Source organism: Mirounga angustirostris, unplaced genomic scaffold (assembly GCF_029215605.1).
Source record: "Mirounga angustirostris isolate CCGP_5_RB_7025 unplaced genomic scaffold, mMirAng1.0.hap1 SCAF_7, whole genome shotgun sequence".
NCBI lineage: Eukaryota > Metazoa > Chordata > Mammalia > Carnivora > Phocidae > Mirounga > Mirounga angustirostris.
In genome coordinates this window covers 131,416,698-131,433,572 of record NW_026991715.1, presented here as the reverse complement: position 1 = coordinate 131,433,572, position 16,875 = coordinate 131,416,698, and positions in this window count along the sequence as shown.

The following is a 16,875-nucleotide window of genomic DNA, read 5'->3' as shown; positions in this document are numbered from 1 at the left end:
TCCTCAAGGACAATTGCCTGCAAATCTCAAGGAAAGGATATTGGTTCTGCTAGGAACAAAGGGACTTAGGTCAGTAATCAAAGAGTGCCTAAGCTTGCAGCAAGGTAACCCTTAAGACTGGTGGGAGTGCTATTATACAAGTAGTTCAATTATCTGCTATCTGAAACAGCTATTTTATGTTTTTTTTAAACTTTTATCCCCACTACCCCAACTCTAAGCTGATGATGTTTTCATCATCTTTTACATATTTAAAAATATTTATTGATTAATTTTGCAATCACATAAATGGTATCATGTTAATATTTTCATATCCTAGCTTTTTGCTCAATCTTTCAAGATTCATATATATATACTTTTTCATGCAAACGTTAGATCAATTCAACACTTTAAAATAATTTAATAAGATGTATGCTTCAGAATAACAAGAACTCATATTTCCCTAAATATTATTTGGGCAAAGAAAATATATCTAAATTCATAGCTGCTGTTAGAACATTGGCATGACTTTACATCCTTGAACCTCCCTTTTCAATTTGTTGATATTTATATTAATATACTTTGTAATGTGTTTCTTAAATTATTAGTGCTATTAAATTAAATTATATAACTTTCTTTTTAAAGATATAATCATAGTTCTGGAAGATTTGTTTTCTCTATTTTATTTTTAATCTGTAATAATATATACAAGGATGAATTTTCTCTGCAACACTCATATGCAAGAAACTTCACATCATCATATTTTTAGAATTACACTGAATTACATATATCTTTTGCAATCTTCCAGAGATAGCACACAGCAAGGCTCAATTTGGTTTTATGAAACCAATGTTGTTGTTGTTTTTGTCCCCTCGAGACCTAAAAGAAACCTGGCATCGCGTAAAGATGACCATGTTAATAAGTCATCTTTATTGTGGGTTTATCTGTAAAGCAAAGCAAAGCAAGACAAACAACAAAAAAACTATTATGAGACTTGAAAAACATATCTAAAAAAAGTCTTCTCTATTATTTATAGTCTCAGTTAAGCAATCCATATCAATGTCTTAAGGCCATGGGCATCCTAACCAAAAAAGGTCATGGCCTCCTCACTCAGAAAGCTCCAGACTCGGGGAAGCTATTTTTAGGCCTACTCTCTTCTTCTGGGCCAGTTAGTTTCCAAGCAGGTCCCTTGAATGAATCAAGCATCTTGGTATTTACTCCCTCATGTAATCAATTCTAATTGACTCTGGTTTGGTCATGAGACTCACTTATGATCAATAGAATGGGATGCAGGTGATTCAGTGTGGTATCTGAGACTACATCATAAAAAGCCTTACAGCATCTGTCTAAACCTCTTGTCTTGGGTTGCTTGTGTGTGTGTGTGTGTGTGTGTGTAAGAGATACTACTTCCCAGAACCTAGCTACCATGACTTGATTAGCCCAAACTAAAGGCAAAGTCAAAAGTAGGTGCTCTGGTAAACATCCCCACTGAGGTTTCAGGCAACAGTCACCCCTGCCAACCTTGTGACTTAACTATGTTGGATCAGCTTAGTGGAATTTTAGGATGACTATAGTCTAGCTGTCCTCTGACTGCAATCATCTGAAAAACCTCAGGCAAGAACTATTCAGCTGAGTCCAGTTAAGGAATCACATTCCTTTGCTTCTATTGTATGGCTTCTTGTAAATTGTTACAAAGATACGCCATGATTCATGGCTCCATTATATCTCTCCTGTGTAAATAATCCTTTATTAAAATTTAAAAGCATAAATATTAATATACTTATTATTAGGTACAGAATACAGATAACATAAATGACATTTATGAATAAGACAAATAATTTTAAAAATAACACTCGCTGTAACGTGAATATTAATGATCATATAAAGCAAATGCAGAAATTAAACTTTCTGTGTATTTTCAACAGAACATTGATACTACAGACAAAATCATAAGGAGGTGCATTTATTATCCTTTTATTGCATTCCAGCCAATGCATTTTAAAAATTCACTTAGATTAATTTGGGCTTTAATTAAAATGCTTTGCATACATTTTCTACAGAGTGAAATATAAAATTGAATATATTAGTATATGAGTCTGAATAATGTCTTTAACATAGCCAAGATAAACCAAAAAAAACCAACATAATAATTAACTGTAAAAGAATAGTTATAACAGGAGCGCCTGGGTGGCTCAGCTGGTTGAGCAGCTGGCTCTTGGTTTCAGGTCAGGTCATGACCTTGAGGTCCTGGGATTGATCCCCACATTGAGCTCAGCACTCAGCAAGGAGTCTGCTTGGGGATCCTCTCTCTCCTTCTCCCTCTGTCCATCCCCTTGCTCGCTCTTTCTCAAATAAATAAATAAATCTTTAAAAAAAGAAAACTTTTAAAAGAATAGTTATAATAATTTAAGCTGAAATAGGTTAATGATAACATGTTAACATCATTAATTTTGATCTGAAGAAATTAATATATTTGGGTTCTAGGTTTGCCCATTTGTTTACTTGTATTCACTCAGAAGGAACTTATCTGATAATTTAGAGACTTTGAATATTTCTACTATTTATTCTGGCTCCATTGCACATGAACAATTTGCAAACATGCAGTATCTCCGTCATGGTTTATCTGAAAGAGGAAGGGGTATCACTAATCTGAACTGTCCATAATCACAATTTTTAAGCACTGAGTGGAAGTAGTAAAAATAATGTTCCAGAATTTTAAAATATTTGCTGACAGGCTTTACTGATCTTTCTAGAGTTTTCTCTCAGTAGTGTTTTGATTTCATTTTTATTTTCATTATTAGTAAAAAAGAATTTCCTAGTTGTTTAGCAAATACATAATCCTCATAGGTTGGATTGGATTATAATTCACATATATATGTATGTACATGGGTGTATATAGATAGATAGATAGATATAGATATAGATAGATATACATAAAATTCTGTTTTATAATTTCAGTATATTTCTAACTTTTTCAGGAGAGATCATTACAAGAATCTAGATGTTTCATTTAAACTTTTTTTCCAAACTTTTTCTCTAGAGATTCTAATTCACAAGTCTGAAGTGCAAATATTTAATTAGCCAACCAATGGATTCTCATCTGATGATGGCCTTCAAATAATTACCCTAAGTTATTCATCAATTTATTATAATAAAATTTATTATAAGAAAGATAATAGACCTTATTAATATTTGACATGTTTAGAACACAAATATATCACTCTAGGGTATGAGAAGAAAGTGTGCCATCCCAGGATGTATCTTTCAAATACCCACTCGTAGGAGGCTACTCATTTTCTTTACACAAAAAGCCACTGTTAACTGGTCTACTGTTTGAAGGATTTATAAGATTTCTGAATTTTGCATAGCATTTTATTCCTGATAAATGTAACTTAATTTGAAATACCTTTGAAAAGAAGTACATGAAAGTAAAGATATTTTTAGCATTCTATATTATATTTAGTTCTCACAGTCCTTCATTTCCAGTAGGGTGCTATAGCATATGGCTAGACTTAACAATTTAGCTTTAAAACATGAAAAAATAGGGCGCCTGGGTGGCTCAGTTGGTTAAGCGACTGCCTTCGGCTCAGGTCATGATCCTGGAGTCCCTGGATTGAGTCCCGCATCGGGCTCCCTGCTCAGCAGGGAGTCTGCTTCTCCCTCTGACCCTCCTCCCTCTCATGCTCTCTGTCTCTCATTCTCTCTGTCTCAAATAAATAAATAAAATCTTTAAAAAAAAATAAATAAATAAATAAATAAATAAATAAATAAATAAATAAAACATGAAAAAATATATTAATAGGTAAACAACATAAATGTCTGGTCAACAAAAAAATAGTTATGACATAAAATAATAAATGGCCATGCCAAATTGATTTTTAGATGACCTCATTACCTCTACTAATTTTTGCTCTGCTCTCATTCTTGGTAAAAGTCTCACCAGGTATTAAAATATTTTAGTTTTTCAATACAAGTTTGGATCATTGGAAATTTTGTATTGGAACTATTGGCTAAATAAAAAAAATCTTAAAGTTTAGGGGTGCCTGGGTGGCTCAGTCATTAAGTGTCTGCCTTTGACTCAGGTCATGATCCCAAGGTCCTGGGATCGAGCCCCTCATAGGGCTCCCTGCTCAGTGGGGAGTCTGCTTCTCCCTTGCCCTCTGCCCCCCCCATTTGTGCTTGCTCTCTCTCAAATAAATAATAAAATCTTTTAAAAAAGATCTTAAAATTTATCAACATCACCTGCTGAGTCTCTAGCTGAGAAAATAATAAATCATTTTTTCAGAAGAATGGATAGACTCAGTCTGTATGCTCCAAGTAATTAGTAGAAATCAAATTCTGCAAATCAGCTAAGATCTAATTAAATTAAAATTTCAACACCAAGACTTGATTACCAAAATAAATGTAAAGAAATAAAAGAGTATCAAGAGTATCAAGAAAATTAGTATTGAATAAGCACAAGCAAAGGAATGAAGTTGGATTCCTACTTGACATCATATACAAAAGTTAACTCAAAATATGTCTCAGGACATAAATATAAGAGCTAAAATTATAAAACTCTTGAAAATAATAGGCATAGATCTTCATGATCTTGAATTACACAATTCTTGGACATGACACCAAAAAATAAACTAAAATAACAAGATTAATTGGATTTGATTAAAAAAAAAATTATGTGCTGTAAAGAACACTGTCAAGGAAATTAAAATACATTTTACAGAGATCACACAAATAATAAACACATGAAAAGATGCTCAACATCCCTAGTCATTAGGGAAATTTCTATCAAAACCACAATGACGTACCTCTTCACACCCATTGGGATGGCCATAATCAAGAGTACAGAAGAAAATACAGAAAATAAGAAGTGTTGGCAAGAATGTGGAGAAATTGGAGCTCTCATGATGGTGGGAGTATGAATACCACTCCTATGTGGCATTTAAGAAACAAAACAGATGAACATAGGGGAAAGGGAAAAAAAGAGAGGGAACCAAACCATAAGAGACCCTTAATTATATAGAGGACATCTGAGGGTTGCTGGAGGGGAGGTTGGTGGGGGGAGTCTACATGGATGATGAGTATTAAGGAGGGTACTTGTGATGAGCACTGGGTATTGTATATACGTGAGGAATCACTAAATTCTATTTCTGAAACCAATATTACACTATACATTAACTAACTAGAATTTAAATAAAAACTTGAAACAAAAAAACAAAAATAAATATAACATGAAAATAATAAAAAAAGAAAACATTATGCTAAGCAAAAGAAGCCAGTAACAAAAGAATATGTATAGTATTATTTTTGACCTGATATGCCCAGAATAAGCAAATCTCTAAAAATAGAAAGTAGACTAGTGGTTACCTAGGCTTAGGAGGTAGGTTAGTAGGAAGAATAGAAGAATGATAACTAAAACCTGATAGCTAAAAAATTAAAGGAGATTTTATTTCTTCAGAGATGTTTCTTCTAGTCATCATTTATAATATTGTTTCCCATCCCCACTCACTCTCCTTCTCCAACAAATGATATATTTTTGTATCACCAGAATCTGAAACAGTTTGATACACTTATTGGTCTCCTTCTTTATGGCCTTCAAGAGAAAAGATAATTAATATTCTAGTGAATGTATGAGTTAGTGAGTAAAATAATAAAATCATGTATTGTAGTTTATCCAAAATGTAGAGTTAGCCAATCTAAATTTGGCAGTCTACCCATGTCCATATTCAGTCATAGATATTTATGAAGGTAATATTGGGAAAATAGATACTGTATTTTGTTTCATGCAATCTATTAGTAGATACCGCTGCTGGTTAATGCCTGTGATTGTTATGAAGAAAACCAGGTTTGTGTGGGGTATCTGCTTTAGCTGATAATCACAATAAAAAACATCAAACATAGTTATTTTTTCTACAATTAAACTTAAATAATTTGGAATAGGAATGGTAAGACTTAACTATGACCACACAACAACCAATTGTGATATGAATAAAGTTAGTCTTCTGCATTCTTTCTATCTTCTCCATGTTCTCCCACTTCATAGTGCCTTCTTACTTTGGGTGTCTCCATGTATATTTTTCTGAAGTTCTGAGTTTCTCTCTTTCTCAGCTCCTGTTCCTCAATCCAATAAATAAGACATACTTATTAATAGTCCTTCTATTAGGGACTTCGTCATCTCGACAACAGGGTAACAAATTAGTCACTGCACTTAGATGTTTGAAAATACAGCTTCAGGGCACCTGGGTGGCTCAGTTGGTTAAGCATCTGCCTTCCACTCAGACCATGATCACATGGTCCTGGGATCGAGGCCTTCGTTGGGCTCTCTGCGCAGTGGGGAGCCTGCTTCTCCCTCTTCCTCTGCCTGCCGCTCCCCCTGCTTGTGTTCTCTCTCTCTCTGTCAAATAAATAAATAAAATCTTTAAAAAATATAGTGAACCATGAGAGACTATGGACCTGAGAAACAAACAGAGTTTTAGAGGGGAGGGGGGAGGGGGGATTGGTTAGCCCGGTGATGGGTATTAAGGAGGGCATGTACTGCATGGAGCACTGGGTGTTATACGAAAACAATGGATCGTGGATCACTACATCAAAAACTAATGATGTATTGTATGGTGACTAACATAATAAAATTAAATATATATATATAGTGTCATAACAAAAAAAATGAGTACATTTGGGGCATTTAGAAAATCTTATGTCACAGAGCATATGTCTTGTCCCTTTTAGCACCATAAGGATTATAGTCTCTTCATTTGACTAAAATTCTAGAAATTGATGTCTTTCACATTCTAAAATCAAGAAGGAAACATCAGGGGCAGTAGGACATATACCAAAGTTGTCAGGAAACAGCACTGTTACTTAATCAAAAGATTAATGGGAAGTAAAACTGGACCACGTTTTCATTAGTCTAAGAAAGTGTTGCATGAGAGGAAGGTTCTGAGTCATTACTTTTCATGAATTTGCTAAAGTTTCTGGTTATAATTGTATTTAAAATATTTGATTTAGATTCTTAGAAATTGAAACTGTATAGATAGATATAGACAGTAATAGATAAATGATAAATGATAGATATAGATAGATATAGAATGAGTCACACTGAAACAGAGCACCTAAACATTTAAAACAGAAATTATAAGTCATTTAAGGACATACTTGTATTCTTATTTTTAAGAAATAAAGTAATTCTAGCCAATAAGAAGGAACTATTTCTGTTTGGAGGATTTGCCTATTTCAGGTCTATGACTCACTAAGCCTATGGCTTATATTATCTTATGTGCTGCAGAAAAAAGAAAAGAACTTATTGGCCATATATAATTCCTCTAGGAAATATTTTTTCAACGGGAGAGAAATTCGATTAACAGAAAGAAAATGACAAGTAGTTTGCGGATCCAGCCATCTTTACAACCCAGCATTTACTAAGGCTTTAGGCCAACTACCAAGTCCTCAACACCTATCTTAATAATGTGAGGACATCCCACAAAACATTCACAAAGAAAATGATAAGAATAAGGATAAGGGATGATGGGGCCAGAAGTAATAAAAACTCTTTAAAAGGTGGCAGTTTGACTTCTAGCTTTACCTATCTCTTACCTTTTTTTTTTTGAAAATCAAGTGATTGATAAAAGAGCTAATAGAAAATGTGATAAAATAAAGCTATTTGAGAGATTAAAGAGACTTTTCTCAAAATTTTATAAATTTTGTATTTATTGCCATTGAGATCAGAAAGTTTGTTTTTATTTTGCTTAAGTCTGTAGCCTAATTTAGTTTAATGGAAAGACTAGCAAGATACTGCCCTTACAGTTTTTGACCTACTTGGAGGGATATGCAATATAAGAACTAGCTTTTACTGTGATTATGAATAATGTTGCTATGAGCAATTTTGTTAAACATTTTCATTTAAAAATAAGTGTAGCCTATTAACCTTGAGAAGTGGATTGAATTAAAATGAATATTTCTTAATCATTATACATTTAACTAAAACTTTAATTAGCTAAGCTCTAATAGTTCAAAACCAATAGATTTTAGAAATAGTCCTTGAATGTTCAGCTTGGTTTTCTTCAATATAATAATTTGTAGATGAGCTCATGGAATTTTTGCTCCCAAAGCATTGAAGTAGTCAGACCAGCTTCTAAGACCAAACAGATCATTTTTTTCCTTTGTTTATAACCAAAATATAAAGTCTCTCTGAAAAGAAAAAGGAATGAAAATCACAATGTCACATTGAAAAGCAAACTAGGAGGGTAAAATAATATGTTAAAAAGATTGAGATGTCTATGTAAAAATAAGAATGTTGATATGGCTTTTTTATCGATCAGGACAACATGTCTACATATGAGAATAGGCAGCAGATATAAAGAAAGAGGGTAGCCTTTCTTGTCCAGTTGAAGGGTAGGCATTGAAAGGGCTGCTGATATTTGTCTTACAGTGTAACTGAGGTAAGGTTAGTAATAAATTTTATATCTCTATTATAATATATAAATACTTTTAATTCTTATATATAATTAATATATTATATATACATATATACATATAATGCTTGAATCAAAATTATTTTATTTTACACCTCAACATCAGGACTTCTGTTTCATTTCTTATATCAGCTAATCACTAAACTCAAGTTAAAAGTTTTGAAAATCTGCTTATATAGTTGCAGATCATCACAGCTCTATAGAGAAATTTTAATTGGATTAAAATGTATCTATAACTAGAAGAGCTTAAATTTTAAAAAAAGTTAAGATGGAAAAGTAATACCCATAATATATTCAATAGTATATCAGGATGCCAACTACATAGAGGTAACACAAACAACCACAAAGGAAAGCACACTTCTAATTAGGTTAATTTTTAATTGATAAATACCTAGATAAATGTTAAATATAAAAATGAATTTTAATAACTTATTACTAATATGCATATACAAATGATTTCTTAAAGATTAGTAATTTTTTATGTAATACCTGTATTTGTCTACTATAAAATACGTACTTAAGCAGGCTCTTACTGTTTGTGTCTGATAATAAGACAAATAATGTTACTCAAGTTGGGTGATATAGGTATAAATTTCAAAATAATAATGTCACAATGAAAAATAGTCCTAATATTACGGAAGTTATTGCAGCAAGACCTAGATGATTGTGATATACCTAGCCACTAAAATACATATATATAATTTGATTTCATTTAAAAAAACTGCTTATTTGAAGATTATGATAGGCTTACTATGAGTACATAAAATAGTATCAGGCAGGAAATACCTAATACTATGTTGAGATATATTTAAAAAGCTCACTTTGGCAGCACATACACTTAAAAGCTAGAAGTGAAAGGTCTAGATATTAATATTTCATTCATATCCAGCATTAGTCAGTCATTTTCTGAATTATATTTCAAATGCTCAAATAGTTAAGAATCCAAGAATAGGATGAAAGGATGATCCAACTTAGTTATTATCAGGAAAGTTGAAAAAAATTTGATATGGTGACAGGATTGGAATAGAATACCATGCAATGATAAGAACCAAAATTAGTTTTTCCGAAGCGAGGACATTTAGCAAACTATGTAAAGAATAAATTGAATCTTGTTAGAAAAAAGGCATTCAAAATATAGGAGATATAAAAATAAATTGGCAATTCCTGTTTCAAAATGGTTTTAGATCAATTTAGGAAGTTTATTTCAGAATTTTCTTCCTTCACTTGCCATAAATTAGAATTGTTTTATTTTTGTCCTGTGTTGTATTAATCCCAGGTTGATATGTAACAAAATACTCTTTTGCCTATTTTTCGCTTTTAATATGTGTTGCTTATAATTCTATCTTTCTGTAAGCAATTGCCTAAAGTTAACACTTTGTTATATTCAAATTCAGAGAATGAATTGAAGATTAATTACATGAGCACAAAAAAGATTTTTTCTAATATCAATAGATATTTTCTCACCATACTTCCTAATGTTCAATCTTTTAACCATATGAAATTAAGAAAAAAAACCTTTTCAAAGCATTTTAATTATTATCTGTAATTTTTAGAATTACATAATTTTTAAATTTTTTTAACAAAGTTTTAATTACATATATTCAACATTTGGCTTATGTAAACATTTTAGCATCATTGCCTTTAAGAGATTTCTCAAATTTATTATATAATGTTCACTACCTAGCTTGATCTTTCCATTTGGTAAATGTGTTTAGAACTTAACCTTCTTGAATCATTTCTACTCCTTCCCATCATACATAAATTCTAATTAAGGGGAAATATTTTGTTGTTTTTTTTAGTCTCTGGATCTTGCATCTTATATTGTACATACCATAATACCATGTCATTAAAAATAATGTTGGTGGCAGGAGAATATAAGTGTCAATGTATTTTTGCAATCTGTTAAATTCCAAACAAGCGACATATGATGAGAAATATTACTTCAGTGTTTGCAAGAGGATGTGCTTGTTTTTTCTGGGTTGTGATTTGCTAAACACTTTAATGACTAAAGTGTTCTAAATCTTATAATTCATAGATCCAATGGCTTTCTAAAGGATTGTGGGTTTTGGTTTCTATAGATCTTGACATTTTGCTAATGGATAAGCACTTTGGAAAACCACGTTATGTCAATTGTACAAATTCAGCCTCCAACATTATTGCAGTTACTTTTAACATAATATTTAAACTTAAAATTTTTGAGATAATATATTGATATTACCCTTTCTTTAAATATTGAACTCAAGGTCAATTCCTTGAACTGAAATTTCAAAATCCAATAATTGTATAAGTTAGGAGCAAAAACACATTTTATGGGAAATTTGTCATAAACTTGAATGAAAATAAGTCTTGGTTCCACTTAGTGTGAATATTCACATATTTCACTAGAGAAATTGTTTTTTTATTTAAGTGTGCTTCCGCAGATTCTCAGTAAATGCTACTTATTACAGAGTATACACAATCTTCCAAAATCTAAAATATTGTGAAACTCAAATTATTTGTCTGTAAAAATTGGATAAGATAGTGTGCTCATATTAAAGTAAAATAGCAAAGTTATATGTAAAATAGACATTGTATATTGCATTAGTTAATGTAATGCATATTTTTATAGCAATGTCTTAATTTTGCTAATTTAAAAATGAGAACTCTATCTCTGTTGACATAACATTTCAAGGTTACTGTACTAAGCAAGCACCTTTCTGCCATATCATGTTTCTAGACTCCTGGTTGCTTGCTGTGCATTTGCCAACCCCTAGATCTCTTTGTTGTCAGCTGATGCAATGGAATAGAGTGTATGAAGTAGGAGCACTGATTTCTAAAAGCTTCCTCCTGGAAATAATGGTCATCAGTGTGTCTTGTCTTCTGTGGTGAGAACTAGCTACATGGCCATAATATATGCTAGAGAGAATGGCATATAGTCTGTGAATGTAGAGAGAGTCTGTGATAGGGAGAGATATCTCTAATACCAAAGAGTGAGCATAGATTTTTGATGGAGAACAAAAAGTCTCTACCACAGGTCCTGTTGTTAAATTATGCAGCCAAGTACTTAACATTTTCCCTTTTAGCATTCACATCCAGCATTGTATTCCACAAGCTACAATTTAAGAATATTTCTTGTTTTCGTGTTTGTGTGTGTGTTGTTGATTGTTTAAAGAAATTAGAAAGTAACATTTTTTTCTTCCCATTTTACTTAAAAGAAATTAAAATGACAAGGTGCTCTCTCTCTCTCATTCTGTGTGTGTGTGTGTGTGTGTGTGTATGCTTTCCTTTTACTAAAGAGACTGACTAAATTTGTGGATTTATCTCTACAAGATTCCAAGAAACCTCTCTTTTAGATGGAGCAACTGCAGATTTTACTAGGCTACCTTGGAAAGCTGAATGCACTTAAAATTCATGCATCTACATCAATAACATGTTTGTTAACATATTAATTAATATAACTAATACTAAATGATTTGTCTTTTCAAAGATAGCTTTTTTTTTCCTAATTTTAATTTCTCAGTGACTTGGATTTCTTTCTTGTTCATTTTTAATTTTTGTTGTCAAGAAACATAATCATCACCTCCATCACTTGATTAAAAGTAAACATAATATGTACATTTATCTTTCTTTCCCTTCCCTGGCCAGAATCTAAACAGATTAGCAGGAAAAAAGCAGAGACAGAGTGAACAGAAGAGAGCAGAAGGATCAGCCCACATTTAATCATAGCAGGCTTCCAGCCTGAAGCAGATCCAAACTGTTCAGGGGAGAATAATTAATGATATATCAAGTTCAGAGTTTTGAATAATATCTTAGTTTGAGCATTCTAATTACTGAATTGGGACTGCTTTATGATTTAAAGTTGCTGGAAGGTTTCTGACTTATAGTTATTGAAATATCAAACACCAAACCACTTACAAAGAATTTGAAAATCATATATATACTATTTATATGCATACATATATATACAAATATACACATATGTATGCACATATATATGCATTGGGGAATGATTAATGTAGTAAGTGAATGCCAAATGAAATGTTAGGTAATAGAAACAAACTCATTTGTTGTTGTTGTTGTTGTTGTTGTTGTTTTAAGATTTTATTTATTTGACAGAGAGAGACACAGCGAGAGAGGGAACACAAGTAGGGGGAGTGGGACAGGGAGAAGCAGGCTTCCCACGGACCAGGGAGCCCAATGCGGGGCTCGATCCCAGGACCCTGGGATCATGACCTGAGCTGAAGGCAGATGCTTAACTGACTGAGCCACCCAGGCGCCCCAGAAACAAACTCATTTGATTCCATTTAAGGATTGATACATATGGTCTTTGAAAGAATTAAAAACCAAACTGTGATTATATGTTCAAGAAAATGAGAATGATCATTTTAATAATATTTATAATAGCCCTAATTTGGACACAACTCAAATGTCCATTAAGAAAAGAATGTATATACTATTTGTGATATTTCATGAAATTGAATACTATATAACAATGAAAATGAATAAACTGATTCTCTATGAGACAACATGGTAAAAACTTGCACATATAAAATCTAGTACAACAGGTCATCCACAAATGAGTACTTAAAGTATGATTCCATTTACATAACATTTTTTAAAAAGACAAAATTGGAGATTAATATCAGTGGATGGAAAAGTATGCCTACCCCAAATAAATATGTCCACTACCTAATTCCTGCAACCCATAAACATAGCCTTAAGTTGAAAAAGGATTTTTAAGAAATAATTAAATCAGGAATCTGAAGATTAGATCAACCTCATTATCCAGATGGGCCCCAAATCCCAGGACAAGTGTCTGTATAAGAGAAACACTAAGAAACACACAGAAGAAAAAAGAAATGTGAGGATGGAGGAAGAGATTGGAGTTAAGCAGCCATAAGCCAAGGAATGCCAGGGTCCATCTAGATGGGACAGCCAAAGGAGGGAGTCTCTGCTAGGCTCTTGAGGGAGTACAGCCCTGGTGACATCTTGATTTCGGACTTTTGACCTCAAGATGTCTTTAGTTTATGATAACTCTTTGTACACATACTAATGATAAACGTTTCTGTTGCTATTGCTATACATTTAAAACTTTACTACAAAACAACATAAATATCTTTGGTAATAAAGAGCAAGAGATGGGCGCCTGGGTGGCTCAGTTGGTTGAGCGACTGCCTTCGGCTCGGGTCATGGTCCTGGAGTCCCGGGATCGAGTCCCACATCGATCTGAGAAGCTGAGCAGGGAGCCCGCTTCTCCCTCTGACCCTCCTCCCTCTCATGCTCTCTGTCTCTCATTCTCTCTCTCTCAAATAAATAAATAAAATCTTAAAAAAAAAAAAAGAGCAAGAGAATTGGATTAGATGAGGGAAGCTCATTATTCTCTTCAACATTTATCTGCATTTTCAACAAAATGAGCTGTAGCATATAGGACACTACTACAGACAATTTTAAGATGAATAGAGTCCTGTATGCAGAATAAATTAAACTTCTAACAATGGAGAATAGATGAAATATTTATCTTTCTTTTTTCTGGCACCTAATATTTTTAATATATTTCAATCTCCAGAATCAGTTTGTAATAGTTATGGTCAAAAAGGTTTCTATATGAAAAGATGAGGGAGGGGTGCCTGGGTGGCTCAGTCATTGGGCATCTGCCTTCAGCTCAGGTCATGATCCCAGGGTCCTGGGATTGAGCCCCACATCGGGCTCCCTGCTCGGCGGGAAGCCTGCTTCTCCCTCTCCCACTCCCCCTGCTTGTGTCCCTGCTCTCGCTATCTCTCTCTCTGTCAAATAAAGAAATACAATCTTAAAAAAAAAAAGAAAGAAAAGATGAGGGAAAGATGGACTCAATTAAATTCCTCAGTATAAGTGCACAAGCTCATTCTAACCCAAGCTGAGGTATCTAGCTTTGACCAACTAATAGATTATGGCATCATCTCCTAATTATGTTAATATTAATTTTATTCAAAAACTCAAAGCCAAGACTCATGCTCTAATACTTGCAATGAATAAGATCAGTCCTAGAATGGTACAGAGATTCCCTTTGCACATCAAAACGAACAAGAATGAACAGTTCTGACTTTAGAAATAACATTTTCTTTTCTCTTCCTTAGGAATACAAAGACTACATGTAGAATATTCTTACATTTTAGGCCACATAAAAACCGTCAAAAGGAATGAGATCTTGCCATTTGCAACGACGTGGATGGAACTGGAGGGTATTATGCTGAGCGAAATAAGTCAAACAGAGAAAGACATGTATCATATGACCTCACTGATATGAGGAATTCTTAATCTCAGGAAACAAACTGAGGGTTGCTGGAGTGGGGGGTGGGGTGGGAGGGATGGGATGACTGGGTGATAGACACTGGGGAGGGTATGTGCTCTGGTAAGCACTGTGAATTGTGCAAGACCGTTGAATATCAGATCTGTACCTCTGAAACAAATAATGCAATATATGTTAAGGAAAAAAAAAAAAAAAAGAAGAAGAAGAAGGAAGCAGGAGGGGAAGAATGAAGGGGGGGAAATCGGAGGGGTAGACGAACCATGAGAGATGATGGACTCTGAAAAACAAACTGAGGGTTCTAGAGGGGACGGGAGTGGGAGGATGGGTTAGTCTGGTGATGGGTATTGAGGAAGGCACGTTCTGCATGGAGCACTGGGTGTTATGCACAAACAACGAATCATGGAACACTACATCTAAAACTAATGATGTAATGTATGGGGATTAACATAACAATAAAAAATAAAAATTAAATTAAAAAAAAAAACTTGAGGTTTGGTATCCCAAAGTATATATTTTTTTCTATAATATATGGTATGGAATTCTGTAATTGTTTTGCATTACTTGATTTTTATGACTAGTCTGTAACAAATTGTAAAGTGATGATGATGAAGAGGAGGATGATAGTAACTCTCAGTTTTATATGAGTAATAGAAAATATATCCTTTTTCCTCTTCAATTGAGGGAAAAATCCTCTAAATTAATAAGCATTTTTTTACAGATGTGAAGGTATTATTTAGAACAGGAAACTTTTGCTTTATGGAAAGAGGAACTATTTTATTGAAAGGCCTTTCTCCTCACCAAATGACCTTCTATGAGGTCACGATCTTTCCCCATTCATAGTGGTAGTTTTGATTCCTGTTGCTGTGGTAATTACATTACAGGCTATCAGTGTTTTATTTATTTATTGGCTAAGCTATTTAACTGAGAGAATGTTATTTAATTATTAATAAATATCATTACTTATTAATATTTAATAAATTATGAGTAAGTATTTAATTCAGAGATGTAGGTTTAGACATTTGAATTGGAATTAATAGCATGTCTTATAAGATAGAGTTGCTCTATGAACAAACAATTCCATTCCTAGGGTTACACTCAGGAGAAATGAAACACGTGTTCACATAAAAACACGCACACAAATGTTTATAGCAGCATTATTCATAATATAAAAAATGGACAAGGGCGCCTGGGTGGCTCAGTTGGTAAAGCGACTGTCTTCGGCTCAGGTCATGATCCTGGAGTCCCGGGATCGAGTCCCGCATCGGGCTCCCCGCTCGGCAGGGAGTCTGCTTCTCCCTCTGACCCTCCCCCCTCTCATGCTCTCTCTAGCTCATTCTCTCTCTCAAATAAATAAATAAAATCTAGGAAAAAAAATGGACACAATGCGGGTGTCTTAATTAATGAGTGAATAAAGAATACACAGTATAGGCATGCAATGGAATATTATTTGACCATAAGAGAAAATGGCCTATTGATACATGCTACCATATGATGAGCCTTGAAAACATTGTACTAAGTGAAAAAAGCCTGACACAGTCTGTATCATATTATATAATCCTATTTATATGAAATGTCTGGAATAGCCAAATTCATAGAGACAGAAAGTAGGATAATGTTCGTCAATGGCTTGAGAGAAGAGGAGGGGAATATTGGAGCGACTTATGGGTAAGACCTTATAATGGGTCATACCCATTCTTCTTGAGGTCAGCAAAATATCCTGGAGTTAGACAATGGTGATGAGTGTGTAACCCTGTGAATATACTAGAAAACACTAAATTGTTCACTTTTAAAAGATGAACTTAATGGTATGTGAATTATATCTCAATTAACCTATTATTTATTTTTTAAATAATTAATTTTATGAGTACTCTTTGTAAGTTCTTGAGGAAACTATCTTCTTATTCATTTCCTATTGTACCAACTAGTATACTTTTTTCAGAAAACAAATTATAATAATTTTAAAATATGTGAATAAGATATTTCTTTTTTTTGTATTGACCTTTTTATATGACCTTATATACTTTTCACTGAAGCTTAAAATTCTTACGTCTTTGTACATTCCTCGGTATTTCTTTTTTATGCTTCCAGTAACTTTATGATCATAATTGTGATGATCTTCAGCATCATAGTTCCAAAGTGTTGAGCTACTGCAAAGTTTAATGGTTGTTT